The following is a 7,076-nucleotide window of genomic DNA, read 5'->3' as shown; positions in this document are numbered from 1 at the left end:
ATTCCTTTGCCTCTTTTTATATGTCCAGGGCCTAACACATAGTAAGCATTTAATGAATATCTATTGATCAATTATAGTTTTATAAACCTATATATTATGTGTGTATGCATAAATATTAATATATGTATGTATGTTGATTGTTTACATATCTTGGATACTAGTAGAGGCAGACTTAACACTAGCACCCTCAGTTTAAGTTTAATGTTAGGCCCTCAAAAATCTTTGAACAGTAAACAAAAGGTTTACTTTGCCCTAATACAGTAACAAGGGTATAGCAGCACTCAGTTTCTCTGGATATAGCCACTTAATCTCCAAATGGAAACACATTTGGTCAGCAGAGAAGGGTAGGTTGATTCATGTTGTCTTCAGAAATCCTCCAAGTTGGAAGGGCCCTGACTGCATGTAGGTGAGAATTTTTCATGCCCTTAGGTGACCATGAAGCTGAATCAAGGAAGAAAAGGGCTAATCAAGTCCCAGGATCAACTTTCTTGCCTTATAGGACAAAACAACCTATTATGAGGAAAAGGAGAATTCTAGTCCAACCATATGCCAGACCTATGGTGTCAAGGTCCACCATCTAATAACTTTCAGGGATTTTACTGCACAAATCTCCTGGCATATGCAGCACCAAAAGAAAGAGAAAAATCAGAAATATTACATATTCCTCACCCTAGATCATCAAAAAAAAAAGAAAAAGAGAAAATAAATGGAGAACAAAAGGCAATAATCTTGGGCTTTCTTCTCCCCATTTTCAAAGGTCTGTGTTTTAAATCTCAGTAATTATCTAGCCCATGTGGTGAATGATGCCAAATCTTTGCAGTTCACGATGGCTTTCTTAATGCAAGATGATGACAATGAACCAAAGCAAAACCAAGAATGTCAAGGACACAGTATGAATAATGATATTTCCAGAACAATCAGATTCTTCTCTTGATGTAAAGCAGTAATGATAAGCAGGAACAACGCCAGAAACATCAGGGCCACAGCACAAATGATGATGCTACTAGCACAATCAGCAATTCTTCATCATGCATCATGGTCATCTGTAGTAAAGCTGTTAAGAGTTTATAAGCATACAATCTGTCTTGGGATATTTATTGACACAAGGTTTTTTCTTACCATCACCCACTCAGTATTTTCTGGCAAACTCACCAAAACTTTCCTCTTCCTGAAAGCCACATCCAGTAAATGGTATTAAATTTTTGCCTATTTCAATGCTTCTACAGAGAGAATGACTCCTTCTTCCAAAGAAGCTAAATAAGGACTCTCTTTCACCTTCATCCATATCCTCAGAATTATCACCAAGTCAGTTCTTTCAAGTAAATACATATCCACTATGGTTTTATAGTGACAGTAGATACATTTAGAAATAGAGGTATCTTCCAAAATTTCTACTCTTTGGTCTCCTAAGCCCTTTATGGGAATATGTAACCATCCCAAAGGAAAGAAGTATTCAATCGAAGATAACATGAACTATTCTTCCAGACTGTACAGTCTTGGCTGAGGGGGCAAAGACCTTGAGACCAAGGCAATTTTGTTCTGAGAAAGGAATGAGAAGCTAGAGAAGACCATCAAAAACTGTGCCCAATTTTTATCAGGCAAGTCTTCCTAAAGACTGAATCCTAGAAACCAGGGGACTAGAAAATCCTTTCGCTTACCATGGTAACATTAATTTGTCATAGATATGGCTTCTGAAATGAACCTGAATGGTTAGGTGCATGATATCACTGCTACTTAGGCAAATTTCTTGTCCTGAAATGGCAAAGTACCATTTACAGTTGAAAGATTTAAGAACTCTGATGAATGCAGTGATTATCTGTGACTCCAGGTGATAAACCATGCTACTCATATGCTGACAAAAGAAAGGTTGGGATCAAGACAAAGAATTGTGTAATTAGAATTTCTGTACCCCTAGATTTCATTACCCAGCATCCCTTTCCTCCTTTGTTCCCACGTTCCATCCTTACACTGTATTGATAAAGTTGTGTGTAACCCTGCCTTCACTCTCTTCTTCCCATGCTCTCCTCCTTGCTTTTCTCTCGCAAATGCAGTCTGGGATCCTCCTCTTTACTCAAGCTATCACTATCCTTTTCTTCAAGTTATTATTGATATATTTTATTAAAATATTACTTGGAGTTATTGGATATTAATTTTTAATCTTACAGAATGAGGTATAGTCTTGGACATGGTTAATAAGTACATTTGTTTTGCTTAACTATGCATATTGTCATATTCAGACTCTGGGAGTTGTCTCACCTTGATTGACAGGTGAAGACAGTTGGAGACATCGGAATGTTCCCAGATGTTGGGAGGACAAGAGGAAAGGCAATTGGCCAGAGGATATAAATACCCTGACAAGCCATCTGACAGGGACCCTTGGCCTTAGAGCCTTGGCCTGGAACTCTTGGCCTTGAAGATTGATCTCTGACCTAGAAGCATTGACCTGTGGGTCTCTGACCATGGGTCCTCTGATTCTCTCTGAATTCCCCTAGATATTTAGACATCTGAACAATCATTAGATATTTAGGTATCCGGGCCCAGGTGGGAACTGGGAAGAGGGAAGGAGAACGAGCAGAGGGAGGTAAGGGAGGTATTTCCTGATGGCTGTAGGACTGACATAACAACTGACAATAAGAAGCTGAGAGGGATCATCGAGATCTGTATCAACCAAGCAGATTGCTTTTTCTGGTTTGGCCAAGGCCTAGCTGAGCCAGAGGAGGTGAAGAACAAGAGCTCCAGAATTACTTAAACAGCCTACAGTCCTGAGGGATTAGTGATCATAACCATTAGTGACAGGGTCTCCTATCCCCAATCTGTTCTTGATTATTCCTTTCCCTTATTAATATCTATAGATAAAGTTTATTAAGTACCTTCCTGAGTGATTATTACATCACAATCCTTGGGGAGAGAGCAATGCAGTCAGATGAAAACGTTATCCAAGGCTAATAGAGCCCAATATTAATAATCAATACAACCCCAAGTGTGACCTGAAAGGGTTACCCATCCACCTGACCATTAGGGATCCTGCCTGGGTGCTGTTATCAAGAAGAGGCAGTTATTATAACATCCAGCTGAGTGACAAGACTGAGGTGTCCCTGCACCAGCTATGAAGGGAACCCAAAGCACAGCTTCCCTGATTAATATACCCTATAATAACTAGAATAGTAGACAAAGATACCTTCTCTATAACAATATTTGTTCAAAGGAGTTTCTTTTTCCTTTTTTCTTAGTAGAGACTACTGGGAACGTGTATGAATAAATTTGTGTTAATTAGAAAAATAAAGTTAATAAATAAGCTTATTTTAATATAATTTATATTTTGTTTATATATAACATGTTATAGTTTATGAAAATATTATAATTAAATTAAATTAAGAAAGATCATAGATTTAACATTGAAAAGGACTTTATAAGCCATCTGGTTTCACTCCATTATTTTTCAGATGTGAAAACTGAGGCATAATATAAGCTACTAGTTATAAGGTCCATGTCTAACACCTGGAATGATGCCTTATGCAAACAAGCATTAAATGAACACTTCAGGTAATTTTTTCAGCCTTCTTGTTATACTTAAAATTTTAATTACATCTCCTCCACAATTCAGAAAGGAAGTAAAGTGAAGTTTATTCCATAGCTGGAAGCAACCATAAATATCAGAAGATTTGACCTGAAAAAGTCTGTATAGAGATTATTTAGACCCTTCCTTCATTTTACACTTGAGAAAACTGAGGCCCAGGATTGTTAACAGACTTTCCCAAAAACATACAGGTAAAAAGCAATGGAACCAAGATTTGAAGTGAAGTCATAGCATCATCAATATAAAGCTAGAAGCTACCTTGTGGATTATCTAATGCAACACTTTCATTTTATATTTGAGGAAACTGAGCTCTGTAGAGGTTAAATAACCTATCCAAGGAGATACAAATAGTGAGCATCAGAGATGCGAATGAAAACCTCTTACTCCAGAATCAATGTTCTTTCCACTATACCTTGCCTCATTTTACAGCGAGGCAACTGAACCCTAGAAAAGTTAAGTGAAGGTCACAAGGCTAGTTAGTGACAGAGTTGGAACTACAATATTGGTCTGACTCTCATTTGGGTTCTTTTTTTCCACACCACTCTCCTTCAATATTAAAAAGTAATATTGGCACTCTTTATTACAGAAATGCAAATTAAAACAACACTGAGATACTACCTCACACCTATCAGATTGGCCTATATGACAGTAAAGTGATAAATGTTGGAGTGGATGTGACAAAATTGGGACACTAATGCATTGTTGGTGGTGGAGTTCTGAACTTATCCATCCATTCTAGAAGGTGATTTGGAACTATGCCCAAAGGGCTATAAAACCACGTGTAGCCTTTAATCCTTAATACCACAACTGTGCCTGTATACCAAAAAGGCCACAAAAAAGGGGAAGAGACCCACTCATACAAAAATATTTCTAGTTGCAAAGAATTGGAAATTGAAGGGATGTCCATCAATCAGGGAATGACCAAACAAGTTGTAGTACATTAGTGATGTAATACTCTTGTGCTATAAGAAATGACCTACTTTAACTGATGCAGAGCAAAAGAAGCAGAACCCAGAAAACACTGTACACAGTTAACAGCAATATTGTATAATGATCAACTGTGAAAGACTTGGCTACTCTCAGCAATGCAATGATCTAGGACAATTCTGATGCGCTTATGAGAGGGAATGCTATCCACTTCCAAAAAAAGAACTGTCAGAGTTGGATGCAGATCAAAGCATATTATCTTTCACATCAGTTTATTTACAGTTTTATTTTGGAGTTTTGGTTCTGTATGAGTGTGCTCTTACAACAATGACCAATATGGAAGTGTTTTGCATGATAATACATGTTGTCTCAGATCAAATTGCTTACCATCTATGAGGGGGGAGGGGGAACAAGGGAGGAAGGGAGACTGTTTGGATCTTATAATTTTGGAAAATGAATGTTGAAAATTATTATTGCATGTATTTGGGAAAATAAAATATCTTTGAATTGAAAATGAAGATTGATAAGCGAAAATACAGAACACATGGGAGATGATACCAAGCTATAGGAAACAAAAACAAAGAATCCTATACGGTTTAGTGGTGGAAGGGACCACTGAAATATAAACATAGGCAGAACTGTTTTTGAATCCCACCTCAGATACCTACTAGAATTTTGTGGAGAATATAACCAACTCCATTTTGTGCTGTTTTTGCTATTATAGAAATGTATCAAATAGGTCCTTCAATACCATGCTAGTCCCAATCACTTTACAGTTACAAAAGAAAACTTTGAATAGTTTCAGGAATTCTCCCACTTCTCTTTGTTCTGTCTAATGAGACACATAGTAGTAGCTTTGTTGTTGTTGCCTAGTTGTGTTCTCACCCTATGGACCATAGTATACTAATATTGTTCATGTGGATTTCTTGGCAAGGATGCTAGAGTAGATTGCCATTTCCTTCTCCAGTGTATTATGTCAAAAGGAGATTAAGTGGAAAGAAGGAAGATTCCGAGTTAAGATGGCGGCAGAGCAAGAAGCAGCTCTTAACCTCTCCTGACCGAAACACACAAAACTCCTCAAGGGGACATAAAAACAAGTCCAGACGAACGGAGGAACCCCACAACAGGGCACAGCGTGGAAGGTACATGGAATCGAGACATTTCCAGGCTATAAAGGGCTCTCACTAAATCGCAGGCTGAGCAACCGCCCCACCCCCACCCCCTCCACACACAAGATCTAGAGCTCTGAAGCCAGCTAAAAAGAAATAGAGCAAGTTTGGGGCACCCATCGAGTCATTGGCAGCTCCGGGGCCTGTTCCTGAGAGCAGCAAGACTTAGGACCCCATTAAACCAAAGAACGCAGGCGAAATCTGAGCGCGGGCGCAGGACGCAGGGCGCACAGCGCAGGCTGAGCAGAACGCAGGCACTGCGGAGGCGTGGGTAGAGGCAGACACAGCCAGGAACTAAAGCCTAAGTGGGGAACCAGTGCAGACGGGTATACGACTGTGGAAGCAGCGCCCTGAGACTTGTAAAGAAACCTCCGGCAGAGGACAGACACTGAGCGCGAGGATAAATCTGAGAAGCTGCTGGGGTAATGATGGCTACTCAGCCTAAGGAAGTTCAGAAGAGAAAGAATAACAACAAGAAAAAGAAGTCTTTAACACTCGACAGCTTTTACACAGAGAAAATCCAGACAACCGAGCAAACAGGGGAGGAGAACAAACAAGCATCCGGACCCTCCTCAAATAAGGAAAACTCCTCACAAGCTATGGAAGAGTTCAAAACTGAGATTTTGAGGAAAATGGAAGAGATCTGGCAAGAAAATAACTGTTTAAAAGGTAGAATCATGCAATTGGAAAGTGAGGCTCAGAAACCAAATGAACTGATAAGCAAATTGAACTCCAGAAATGACCAGATTGAAAAGGAATACCAGAAGATTATGGCCGAATACCAGAAGATTATGGCCGAAAACCAGAAGATTATGGCCGAAAACCAAAAGATTATGGCCGATAACCAAAAGATTATAGCCGAAAATCAATCCCTAAAGGCTAGAATTGAGCAAGTAGAAACTAATGATCTCTCAAGACAACAAGAACAAATAAAACAAAGCCAAAAGACTGAAAAAATAGAAGGAAACATGAAATATCTCAATGAGAGAGTGACAGACCAAGAAAACTGGTCTAGAAGAGACAATTTGAGAATAATTGGTCTTCCAGAAAAACCAGAAATTAATAGAAACCTGGACTCCATATTAACAGAAATAATTCAACAAAATTGCCCTGAAGTCCTACAAGAGGGCAACATAGACATTGAAAGGATCCATAGAACACCCACTACATTCGATCAAGAAAGGAAAACACCAAGAAATATCATTGCAAAATTCAAGAGTTTCCAAGCAAAAGAAAAAATCTTACAAGAAGCCAGAAAGAAACAATTCAAATATCAAGGAGCACCAATCAGGATCACACAGGATCTGGCAGCCTCAACGCTAAAAGACCGCAAGGCGTGGAATACAATATTCAGAAAGGCAAGAGAGCTGGGCCTGCAACCACGGATCAACTACCCATCAAAA

The sequence above is a fragment of the Gracilinanus agilis genome, chromosome 3 (assembly GCF_016433145.1).
Source record: "Gracilinanus agilis isolate LMUSP501 chromosome 3, AgileGrace, whole genome shotgun sequence".
NCBI classification, from domain to species: domain Eukaryota; kingdom Metazoa; phylum Chordata; class Mammalia; order Didelphimorphia; family Didelphidae; genus Gracilinanus; species Gracilinanus agilis.
Note: the sequence above shows the minus strand (reverse complement) of the source record.